Genomic DNA, 13,162 nt, shown 5'->3' with positions numbered 1-13,162 from the left:
TATACTACTGGTTGAGACAAACCACCAAACGAAAAACTGGCACATACTTGTCATGCTGCAGGAGTTGCTGATCCATTGTTGCCCTTCTCAAATGCCACATAGCCTCGTCGATTACCAGCCACAATTTCTTCCAAGTCCAGGGAGAAGACCACTACCGTCACCAATTGTAACAGGAGTGTGTGATGCGCAGGTTGCCCGACTAACACCCCTTGTAATAGGATGACCGGAGCAAGTGACGTGGTCAGGGTTGTAGGGCGTGGCTGGGTAGAAGAAGGTGGCTGTTTTTACCAATCTTCCTCTTTATTGTTGGTTCTTCCAATGCATTTTCCGGTAGCTCAGCCCCACCGTTCGTGTCGTAGTGGAGACATGCTGATGCACGCAGCCCGGGGAATGCGACGCCGCGCTCGGTCAACGGCTGTGCAGGCGGAGGGAGGTTAGCAGCATGAGGTCCGGCCCAGCGCGCCCCCTGCAGACGCCGGGAGTCGACGGTGCAGCAGCGGGCAACGCCCTCCACCGGCCAGTCCTCGGGGCAGCGTCACTGATGACGACGGCGTGAAAGCGACTGAACGCCCAATCAGTCGAACCGAATGCCGACACGCAACTCTGATGCCCTTAAATAGTGCAGACCGCTACTGAACCCGCCGGTTACGCGGCGGCGTGTTTATTAGAAGGTTCTCGATGAGTTGGCTAACGCAATCGCGCTACACGCGGCCAACGCCTGAGTAATTCTGCTAATGCTGCGTTATGGTTGTTGATGGCTGCCGCACACATACGCACATACCGACGCTCGTTGCAAAACTGTCACCTACATAACGCGCCAGCCAGTCTTCATCCGCCGTGTGTCGTGAGGCTGGCGCATCGCGCTCTCAAACACACTAAATCACAATTTCGCACCATATTTCCTAAAAATAACCCCTTCTCCTCTACACTACAGATGGTAGTTTAAAGTTTCATCACCTCTATTGTAGGATAATGATCGCATCCCACGTACTATACTGTAAATCGCAAGAAACCCCCACTATGGCCCCGTTTACTTGTTTGAAACACTGTTTTCTAACGCGCTTTCTACACTGCCAAACATTTCTTTTTTCTGCCACGACTTCGACCTCTATATCAGATTCTAAACTGGCATCAAGACACACTGATCGACGACATCTCACACAAAACTAGACATCACACTTTGTAAATCATATTCTTACCACAGATAGCTTAACACTGAATTATTTTCAAACAAAACACGCTTACAACATAAGAAGAGTTTGGCAGCGCTGTGGGGAGTTTCCCAACTATCGTGCGAAATTCTATCATGACCTTTACATTTAAGTTGATATGTCGCCGTGACGGAACAGATGATTGCTCGGTGTTCCATTTCGAGTAACTGGTAATTCTGCACTCATGTACGCGATCGCTTTTTAGCTGCTAGCAACTCCCAGAAGTTGTCTCCCACCCACAAAACTTTTCCCCCAACTCAAACAAGCTATGTCACTCAATTATTATGTGGTAACCAATGCGTAGATGTAATGGAAAAGACACCTTCGATGTACTGTAATATTAAGCAACAGACTTGATAGTGCGAAAAAGTTTACACGAAGTTCAGCACCGGCCATTGATGTGACAACATGGCCCCCAATTTCAGTATCTCAGCTAAACCGCCTCTTTTACATCACTTTGCGAGTATGATTGTGAATGTGCAGTATGTCCTTTCATTGTTGATGCTGGAAAACAAACATGACCAAAGTACATCAGACAACGCTCTACATATTTCTAACACTTCGAGCATAGTGTTTAATTTAGGATCTATCTCTCAGCATATGGGAGTCACAGAGCATTCTCCCTGTCTTAGGGTAAAAAACCAACCTCAGACTGTCATTGACCAATACACCCCGCAGCACCAAAAAATGTACAAATGTGTGTGAAATCTTATGAGACTTAACTGCTAAGGTCATCAGTCCCTACTTAACCTAAATTATCGTAAGGACAAACACACACACACCAATCCCCGAGGGAGGACTCGAACCTCCGCCGGGACCAGTCCCTGCAGCACCCTTAGAGTATAAATCTCCAAGCGATCAGAAGAAGAGCGCTACACTCCACGTCTCGTGAATGAATATCTCTCCAAGTACCAACCCATCCAAGTGCACGAGATTTCTCGGGATGTTACCATGTCGAAGAGCTTAGGACTCCTTATCGACGTATAGTAACAGATTTCAAAGTCGGGTAATGTAATAGCACAGAGTTATGAAGAACAAGTAAAGACTTATTTTTATACTCGATGGAGTACTAGACGAACTGAGTTGGATACATTTGGGTTCGGAGGTGGAAACATCACGCGCAATATACGAATCGTCGTTGGGATGCAGATCCACAATCTATCACATGCGAGTTAGCGTTCGGGTGTGGATTTTCTGTGGACTAAATATGCGGAGCTATGTTTGGAGACAGATTCACTATGCGTCACAACATCGGTTCGTACAATGCGTGTGAAGGATCCACCTCCGAACCCTATACCGAACGCGGCATATTGTAGATCCACATCTCAACATCGATCCAGATATAACATGCGGCGGATCTACAGTCGAACTCTAACTCTGGTTTCATGCAGGTCTTGGGAATCGTCCGCGAGGCGTGCATATGCAGAGACATACAGAAAGCAGAGCAAACGGTCTCCGAATGTGGAGGTGATTGGATACAGTGGAGTGCAGTGCTGTATTACACGTCCCGATCAATGCATTTGGGCTAGGTGGTGCCATCTGTGCTACATTTACAATCAATTTTAGAACACAGCTCGCGATGTTATGTCATGATTGCACATATAGATCTGACCTCAAATGGATAGAATTGCGAAAAGTGACGAGGGAATAGGTAATTATCGACTGAATATAGGGCCTAAAGCAGTGAACTTGAGGAAGTACTTTGCTATCTTCTGGTTCGCGCAGAACAATTTGTATATCTGACCAAGTATGCTGCAAGAGGAGGAATCCCGGAAAACGTGGACATCGGAACGAAGGGAATAAAGGAGGCAGTCAATTTTTTTCTCACTGAGGCTGCATTATACTGTATGTCTGTTGAGATACGAGTGGTTCCGGATGCATCAGTCACGTCACATAGCCTGCGTTATACTCGTATACAGCTACGTGTTCTGTATGTGTTTTAAAGCACTGTCTACTTGCAGTCGTTAATGGTAAACCTGTCGGTCATCAAAGGACTTCCATCTCATGTGTGAAGAAACTTGACACACTCCTCTAATGGAGCTTTCATTTATGCGATCACCCCTGTCGCATCTTGGGTGTAAAATCGGAAGTTTAGGGTGATAACTAACTTAACGGTAAGAGCTTGTGATGCGCTGCAATCCCTCTGTAGGCATTGCCCGACTCATGCGCGGTTTACAGAGTTAGTGACGGAATGACTTGTAATTTTTACATGTCAGACGCTGCTGCTTTGCGTTTATCTGTTTCCTTGTAGGATTTATCCCCCGCTAGTAACTATCATTTTATGTAGACCTTATGCAGGCATCGTATGATTTCTTAACAGTGATCGGATGTGAACAGTGGACACTATGCGTCTATGGAAAGCTATATTGCTCTCGTATCACGCACAGCAAATGTTTTACCATTCGATAAGATAGTTCAGCGTAGAGAAACTGTGAAGAAGGATGTATGTCTGATAAGGGGGGGGGGGGGGTTCGATCTAACGTTACAGTAAGTTTTTAAGTGCAGAACGTCTTAGTCTTAGGAATGTACGTGTTTATGTTCTCCATCTAACCAATACCCTCCAAGTACAGATCATAGACAATAGAACAATAATTTAGAGTTGATAGCTTCATTGATCTAGGAAAAAATTTATCCAACTCAATTCGTTGCGAACTCCACCGAGTATAGAAATAAGTCTTTTCTTATTCTTCTTAACTGTATGCTATTACATTACCGGGCTTTGAAATCTGTTACTATACGTCGATAAGGAGTGCTAAGCTCTTCGACATGGTAACATCTCGAGAAATCTCGTGCACTTGGATAGGTTGGGACTTGGAGAGCTATACTCATTCACGAAACGTGGAGTGTAGCGCTCTTCTTCTGATCGCTTGGAGATTAATTCTCTAACGGTGCTGCAGGTTATGTTGGTCAATGACAGTGTGAGGTTGGTCTTTTACCCTAAGACGGGGAAAATGCTCTGTGACTCCCATATGCTGAGAGATAGATCGAAAATTAAACACTATGATCTAAGTGTTAGAAATATGCAGAGCGTTGTCTGATGTGCTTTGATCGAGTTTGTGTTTGAGAATTAACAACGAATGGACGTACTGCACAGTAATCTACCCACATTCGCAATCATACTCGGTAAGGGGGCGGTTTAGCTGTGTTACTGAAACTGGGGGCCATGCTGTCACATCAATGGCCGGTGCTGAACTTAGTGTAAAATTCTTCGCACTATCAAGTCTATTGCTTAATGTTACAGTACATCGAAGGTGTCTTGTCCATCACATCCACGCATCGGTTACCACATAATAACTGAGTGGCATAGCTTATTTGTGTTGGGGGACAAGTTTTGTGGGTGGGAGACAACTTCTGGGGGTTGCTAGCAGCTAAACAGCGATCGCGTACGTGAGTGCAAAATTATCAATAACTCGAAATGGAACACCGAGCCATCATCTGTTCCGTCACGGCAACATATCAACTTAAATGTAGAGATCATGAAAAAATTTCGCACGGTAGTTTGGAAAAGTCCCCACAACGCTGCCAAACTCTTCTACTTTCCTTATGTTGTAAGTGTGTTTTATTTAAAAATAATTCAGTGTTATGCTGTATGCGGTAAGAATATCATTTACATAGTGTGATGTCTAGTTTTCTGTGAGACGTCGTCGATCAGTGTGTCTTAATTCCAATTTAGAATTTTATATAGAGGTCGAAGTCGTGGCAGAAAAAAGAAATGTTTGGCAGTGTAGAAAGCGCGTTAGGAAACAGTGTTTCAAACAGGTAAACAGGGCCACAGTGGGCGTTTCTTTCGATTTACAGTATAGTACGTGAGATGCGATCATTATCCTACAATAGAGGTGATGAAACATTTAAGTAGTGTATCAATAAGTGTGTATTTAATAGGTTTGTTCGACACAGGGAGCAGTAGCAGCAGCAGTTTGAGGGGTAAATGCATTGAGGGGCGACGTATGCAGTTAGGAATGCCTGGAGGGCTGCACGCTGTGTTATTCTGGGAAGCATTGCAAAATTTCTCTATCTCCCTCTCTCTGTCTGAGTCAGTCTCTCTCTCTCTGCTGCTGGACCCCCAACGCAGCTTTGCGTCAACGCGCGAGTATTGGCGTATATGTGAGTTCTATGTCGGATGAAGTTATTTGAGCTTCTATAGTTGTTAATTTTGTCTGCTGTGTGTGTGTTTGTGAGGGGGGGGGGGGTAGAGAATGACGATGGAAGGATTTTGGGCTTATAGATTTGAATGGGCGTGGATCGGTAGTACTCGTACTTCTAGGTAGTTTCGGCACGCACAAAAATGCGAGCATTTTCGCCGAACCGTCGAAACACGGTCCTGTCGCAGTAACTCAGTTCGCTCTGTTTCTACACAGGGTACAGAAGGTGGTGGATATGGCTTGTTCTGACTTCTGCTCAGATCCGCCTTAAAATGGCATGATCACATGCGCAAAGCTATATAAATGTGAGCAGTTGCAAGATGTGTAGGGATTGACTAAGACCATTTTGGATTTTTCTTGTAGCAGATAGGTTTGAGAAAGGTGGCTCGTTTTGAGATATGATTCAATTGTGGCTGTGATCCTTGTCAATCAGTCATCGCGTTTAACTCAGTGGATATATAACGGAACATCTGACATGGTATCGAGAGAGAAAACATTACACATACTAGACAAATATCTAGCGGCGTGAGGGAATTGCAAATACCAGTCACATACTGCGCTCCTTAGCCGAATGACTTTGACATTTCATCAGGCGGGTGTGTGATAAGTCCGAATTTGAGGATAAGATTTATAAGTATATCTGTTTGTGTAAAGGAAATGTCTATGTGCTGTTTTAGGGAGGGTGTGGATTTGACTTTGGGTACTGTGATAGCGAAGGGAAGAGTATGTCGTGTGCTGAGGAAGGTAGAGGTATTTCCAGAGCCACAGCGTTCATAAGAGTTATTTCCAATTCTTCGCTCACGACCTATATCGTATGATTTAATTCTGAGTATAATGATAGAAGAAATATGTGAGCGTTTTCTACAATGTGTTCGTGTATGCAATGTTTGTAGTGGTATTGATTCGCGTTCCCACGTTAATGGTAGCGGTCTTCCGAATGAAGAGGTCTGTTGGTGTTTAGGAATGTATAATAGTTAACTTTACCATGTTGTAGACGACCGAATAGCGAACTAAGTATGTCTGGGCTGCTTTCGTGATCAAGTGAAACTTTGAGAAAATGGCGCGTTTGCGGTGGAGCGTTATTCCCTCCCATGTAAATTGTTCGGTCGACCGCTTCTGCACATTTGTTGCCTTTATTTAGTTGAGGGTATATGGACTGTGGTGTGTTGGACACACGTTTGCCTGTTCTCAAGACTTGGGAAAGACCGTAGTTGGTTTGTAAACAATATTGATCATGTGGAATCTGTTAGATCATCGACTTCGGTGTTCGAGAATATGAGTTTACTCTACTTGTTTCTAGTTAGTCAGTTGTTTATAGCACGCTGCTCCTCGCTTACGTTTGGTGTTTGTGGAGAAATAATTTACAGTCTGTATCCTTCGCATTATGTTGCGTTAGCGAATGGGTGGCTATAGATGTGTGCTTGATATCGAGAAGTTCGGCGAAATTTGTATAATATTATTTTGAAAATATGGGTGTTATTGTAATCGACTAGTCTGGAGATGATTGTAGAAATGCGAGCAAGAAAGCGGAAAGAATAGAGCGTTTATGCCAAGGAGAAATGGGCATGTCTTTGAACGTCAGTTCTGAGAGTGACTTCGGTTCGTTGATGTAAAGGGGGTGATTTGGTATGGTTGGGGATATGAATTACATGTTTACTAGATCGAGATGGTATTCGGTGATATATTCGCTGGTTGGTTTGACGGTCCAATATACTTGCGAGTATCGTTTGTATTTGATCACCTGTACACAACTTTGCAATGATTAGTTGTGTATGGAAAATGGTGATCAGTGTAAAATAGTTTATCACAATTGAGTGCAGCGATGTAGAAATAAAGAACAGGTTGACGGTGTTTAGATTGAGGGAACTACCCGTGCAAATTAGCAATCTTTGCAAAATAACGAGAGAGAGCCCCAGAAAGAAAAGGTGGATGGTGCTTCGATAGCTACGGCATTAGTAATGCGACTGGTAAATTCGGTAAGAGCTAATGAGTATGCTCGATTGATTGTAATGTGGTATAGGAACTGTGGGAACATCTGCGTATGTTGTGAGCAGGAAAGCTATCACGTTATGTCCTAAAGGAAGACTGGATAAGGCGATATTTTGGTAAACAGGTTCTGTCATATGGAAGTATTTCCGTGCATGCAAGCTGAGGCATGAAGAAAGCAAGCGTTAACTATTTCTGCGACACTATACAGTCCCTGAGCGGTCGATTTGGCTCTTATTTTTTGCAAAGAGATGTGATGTAAGAATAATGTTGAGAACGTTTTATATGCGAGTGGTCACGTAGATGTTTCACGGCGAAGCGAGAGCCGTGCTGGGTAGTTAAGTACGGTTAAACGTGTGAGTTTGTATCTCAACACGCCCTGCATTCAACAGCAGAGACAAGCGGCACCTGGAGATCCCTCGAATATGAGACTGGTGTGAGTGCTGCTTGGAATGCAACTTTCAGCGGTGTTCGGTGATGAGCTGTGGCTGCCTCACTTTGGGAGGGTTGTGGCGCGCGCTGTGAAGCGTCAGTCAATCGTCACTTATGGTCCGTTAGAATCGCAAATGGGGAAAGCAGTTTCTGCTATTGTGGAATGGAATTCTGAAGCGTCTTCGCCGGACCGCAGTTAGAGTGAGGAAGGCCGAACGCGCGCGTCTCTGCTTGGAGTGCATGTTGTGTGCAAATAAACGCCCGGTCAATAACAGCGCCTACATACAACTTTGGCCTGCGTTCGACTACAGCTCGGGTTGCACTCCCGCCCGATCATATCAGCATGTGTGCAGGTGAACACGTATTTGGATAGGAATTTCTCAGGTGTTATGTATGAATGGAAGGTGACGCCACCTCATGCATGCAGAAGCTGAGCAGGGGCTGTGCACGGTTTGCCATCTGAGTTATACGTCACTTGTCGCTACCAACTGCTTACTCAACGGACTGTGCTTGCACGCGTTGATTGCATTATTTTGGGAGTGGGTCTGTAGGCCTTCATATGCGCTATTTGAATAGTTAACGATTACTTAGCGTATCTACACATCATTGTGCTGTACTATTTAGGAGCAGTTTGCAGGTCTGCAGTGAAATTATTTCGGAAAATTAGGAGTTGTTTGGCTATTTGGAAGTACATGTTTTGCATTATTTACTAGCGGTTTGAATGTCTGTAAGCTGTGCGATGCATTATTTTTAACTGTTTACAATTACCAAGTGTGTGTGTAGAGCATTATAAGTGAGTTATGTAGGAGTGGTTTGCAGGTTTGTATGGTGTGGGACATGTCAGTGCATGTGTTCTGTGATACGTATAATCCATCCCTAAATAAAGTACATTCGTTCCTCCATCCATGGGCCTAGTGCAGGCTGACTCCTTTTACAAGAAATCCGTAGAAAGAGGTTGCGTCCTGGAGGCTTAGGTTAGTGGTGATGAGCTTTGTTTGCAACAATTTTCTTTGTTTGGTGGCAGAAGCGCAAGTGACCTTTCTTTACTGGTAGAATTCAAACTTGGCGCTGGTTCCTAGGATAAAGAGACAGTCGGGTGGCTGAGGTTAGTACAAGTGTCCTATCTTCCCAACAATTTTCTTAGGTTGGTAGAGAAAGAGCAAGTGACCTTTCTTTACTGCCAGAATTCAAACTCGGCGCTGATTCCTAGGAATAGGTGGTGGTCTCGACCATGAAAGTAGTAGAAACTAGATAGTTGAACTGCTTTTCATACTTGTATGAAATTGTACATTGAATTATTTAATATGATTAAAATTTAAATGCAATTAAGTACTTAGACAATTGATAGCTTAGATGTGCAATGTGGGTGTTAGAATATTTACAGAAGACTATGTCCGGTACGTGTATGGAGGCGGTGATCGAGATTGTGTGACGTAAGTGGTCGGATGCCTGTGGGGCGGCGGGGCATGTCCGGTTATAACACATGTGCGAGAGAGCAGGCGATCTTGAGCCAGTTAACTTAGCGATAGCGTTCTTTGTCGAGCACGGCACATGATGGACCCGCGGTTGTGTGACGCCAGGGCAGATTCCACTCTCCAGCAAACAACTTTGGCGCCAACCGTGTTCTTTGTCCGCCACGAAACCACCTGGTGGATCGCTAACCGATCGTTGTGATGTTGGGGGAAGATTCCACTCTCAGGCAAACAAATTTGGCACGAAACGTGTGGGAGGGATGAATAGACGTGGTGAACGGACAACCTACCGTTGTGACGTCAGAACCGGCAGGTTCGAACGAGCAAAGCATGTTTAGTGGTCCGAGTGGTGAACCGACCGTCGTGAGGTAGCCATGGACAGGCTCCAACCTGTCCAGAAAAACAAATTTGGCGCCAAAAGAGTAGCAGTGCGTTTTTTGTCAACCACGTGGTGGATCGCGAATGGACGGGGTGTTCTGTGACTATGGAATTGGCGGGTTCTAGCATGTCTGGCGAAAACATGTTTACAGAGTCCAGTAGGTAGCGCGGTCCGAGTGGCCGCTGGACCAGTGGCGCGCTACCACTGACCGGTGGCGCTTGGGTTAGCCTCCTCTGCTGGAAAGGATTTGAACTAAGTCAATTGGAGTCTGGACCAAGTGGCAAGCGCACTGGGTGTTACTGCGATCTTGAGGATGTGTACTAAGTCTGTTGGAGGACAAGTGCTGACTGTACTGCTTGAAATAAAGACTTCAGTCCTTTTTCTCTGCAAAATCAGAGGATGAGAAATATGTTAGTAAAAGTACAGTTTATTATTTTACGCTATTTTGATAGGTTAGCAGTGAAAAAACATAAGTGACAGTCAAAGTTCGTAGGATGTGGACTATTTCGTACGTATGATCGATTATGATGTTGGAAATTGAACTTATGACAGATTTTTGTCGTGGATGTAACGCAAATGGCTTTCTTCCCGCCGAAATTGGACATCTTGAATAAATAATAAATGATAATAAATCTTAATAATAATAAATAGACCTAGAGTTGTGGGACATTATCGTGTTGGAATTTGAATTTGGTGCAGTTTTCTAGTATAGGTAGGCCAATAATAATAATAAATAATAATAATAATAAATAATAATAATAAATGATAATAAACAATAATGAATAATAATGAATAATAATAATAAAGAGAAGTACGGTTGTGCAGCCATTATCGTGTTGGAATTTGAATTTGGCGCCAATTTTTTCTGGAGGGTTAGGTTAGTGGACATAGCACAATTGACCTAATTTCTCTACAAAATCCAAATTTCGCGCCAATTTTCTGGGGGTTAGGTTAGTGGAGGTAGCCCAACTGGCCTATTTTCCCCACTAAAATCCGCCTTCTTGAATAATGTCACGGCAGCGCTCTCTGGTGGCAGGGGTATGACCCAACACAGTTGGACTCCGGACCTCATAGCGAACAGACGTGCATGATATAAATAATAATCATAAATTTAAAAAATGATAATATATAATAAAAAATGGTAATAATAAAGACAAGTGTGCTTTAGCATAGATTACCTTGTTGGAATTTGAATTTCGTGCCAATTTTTTCAGGAGGGTCAGGTTAGTGGACATAGCCCAATTGGCCTATTTTCCCGCCAAAATTCAAATTTCCGGCTATTTTTCTGGGGGTTAGGTTAGTGGAGGTAGCATAATTGATTTTCCCGCCTAAATCCGCGATCTTGAATGACGTCATTCGGTGTTTCCAAGTCAATGCGCCGCCATCTTGGATGACGTCATCCCTGCCATCTTGAATTAATTTGGCAACAATGCAAAGTGAGACCGTACACAGGTAGTCCCACTACTCATAATGTTATGGATAATTAAAATTATGTACGATAACGTGCAAAATAGTACACACACAGTGTGATTAAAAATTGTATTTCCGAAAGCAGTGACAGAAAAGCAATTATTATAATTGAGTAGACTCTGGACATACAGTTTAATGACCTGTAAAAGTTTCATGTCAATGGCAACAGTGGTTCTTGAAATGCAGGGAAACCAAGTCATTAAACTTACCACTGTCGGGATAGGGCGTTCCAACTCCCCTTAAGCTTCGTATCAGTCATTCAGATTTTGAAGAAGGTTATAAAATTGATTGGGTACCACTAGATATTGTAGCAAAGGTTGACCTGCCTGTGCGGCAGTGAAGTTAAAATAAAATCACCTTGAGGGGACTAACTTAAGTTAAATTCTCAATTAGAGGCACTCACATTTAAAGTTGTTAATGGCTGTGTACAACCTGCAGTCTAGACACTAAGTAATGCGCTTAAGCTCCCTGGAGCAGCTGAGGGAGACAAACAAACACACACTGCGATATTAGCAGAAAAGGCGAGCACACACAATGCAACAGAACAGTAAGGAGCTTATTGTAAAGTGCATACATGAAATTAGCTAGCCAACTGTTTTGCAAGGACATAAGATACCTCTGTCCAATGGCGTAAAATAGGATTCAGTAAAATCCCGAGGTGTCTCTTGCTCTCTCTCTCTCTGTGTCTCCAAATGGTTGAGCGACTTACAGTTGGAATTCGAATCAGTGTACCAGTGCAAAAACATTCAACCCAAGCCAGGCTGTGAATTTCATGCGATGCATCTCATAGAGATGTCAACACATCCAGAACTGAGGATCCCAAGCTATACGCAGTTAAGCCGACAAGGCTCGGACAGTGTTCCGCACACGTCCCTATACTGCCACTCGCTGCTGCCTCTCTGGCCTCTGGTGGCGTCCTTTGGCTACGCAGCAACCGGTTAGTGATTTACGCTGTGAGCAGATACTATTGATATAAGAGCGCAGGCCCAATATGGAACTCGCTAGTCTCAGTAGCGTTTTAGACGACACGGGTTGAAATAAAACACAGACTAACACAGCAACGAGTGCGTTCCTGGTCAAAGTAAGACTACTATCATCAACCGAAGACCTTAATATGAGCAGATAATTTCCTGAGAAAGTTAATATAGTGCACAGAATTGTGTATTACTGAATCATGGATTGTGGGAAAACCGGAAAAGTAGAGTATCGAAGCGTTTAAGATTTGGTGCTTCTATAGCAAATATCGAAAATTAGATTGGTTGATAATTTGTGGAATGAGGTGACTCTCTACAGTGTTGGCGAATAACGGAACATATGGAAAACGCTGACAAGGAATAACTTCCATGGTCTTCCCCCACTGTTTTATCCCCTACATCTGCCTCTATGTAGATGTAAAGGATAAAACATTAGGGGAAACCAGATGCTGGAATACAGCCAAGATATAATTGAGGAAATAGTGTGCAAGTGCTTCTCCGAAAGAGAGGACACAGCATCAGCTGGGCTCTTACTCTGAGGGAAAAAAGCACAGTATCAAGATATCAGCCCCAGCAATGTAGCTTCTAACCTGTAGCTGATGCCACAGATGTCTTTGCGTGGAACATTTTATGCTGTGAGCCACAAATACAGAGTAAATGAATGAAGCGAATGAGTGTGTTATTAAACAAATAGGGCAGCGTCATTTAATTATTAGCGTTTCTGTTGTGCAATATCTAATTTTCTTTTTAGACGTGGCACTGGTGAAGTGAGTAAAGTGAAGTACATTTACAGGGCATGAACTATTCTTCAACCTGATTGGCACGGTTAAACTGTAAATTAAGAGTCATTAGGTTTATTCAGTTTGATTATGAGGTACATATGCGGAAGGTCAATACGAGGATATTGTTAAAGTAAGATTGACTGTATACGTACACGTTATGTTCTCATATTACGTATTACACTTCTCATAGAATTACGTGACTGTTCTTGAACAAGGGTTAAAAGACGTCGGGCATAAGTATCCACCTCCCTGCTTTTCTTCCCTCGCCTTCCGCATCCCCTGAATAGGTGGGTTCTGGTTGTTACTCTTTTGTA

This window comes from Schistocerca nitens, chromosome 7, assembly GCF_023898315.1.
Source record: "Schistocerca nitens isolate TAMUIC-IGC-003100 chromosome 7, iqSchNite1.1, whole genome shotgun sequence".
In the NCBI taxonomy this organism is placed as follows: Eukaryota; Metazoa; Arthropoda; class Insecta; order Orthoptera; family Acrididae; genus Schistocerca; species Schistocerca nitens.
The sequence above is the reverse complement of the archived record's forward strand: the minus strand, read 5'-3'. Positions refer to the sequence as shown.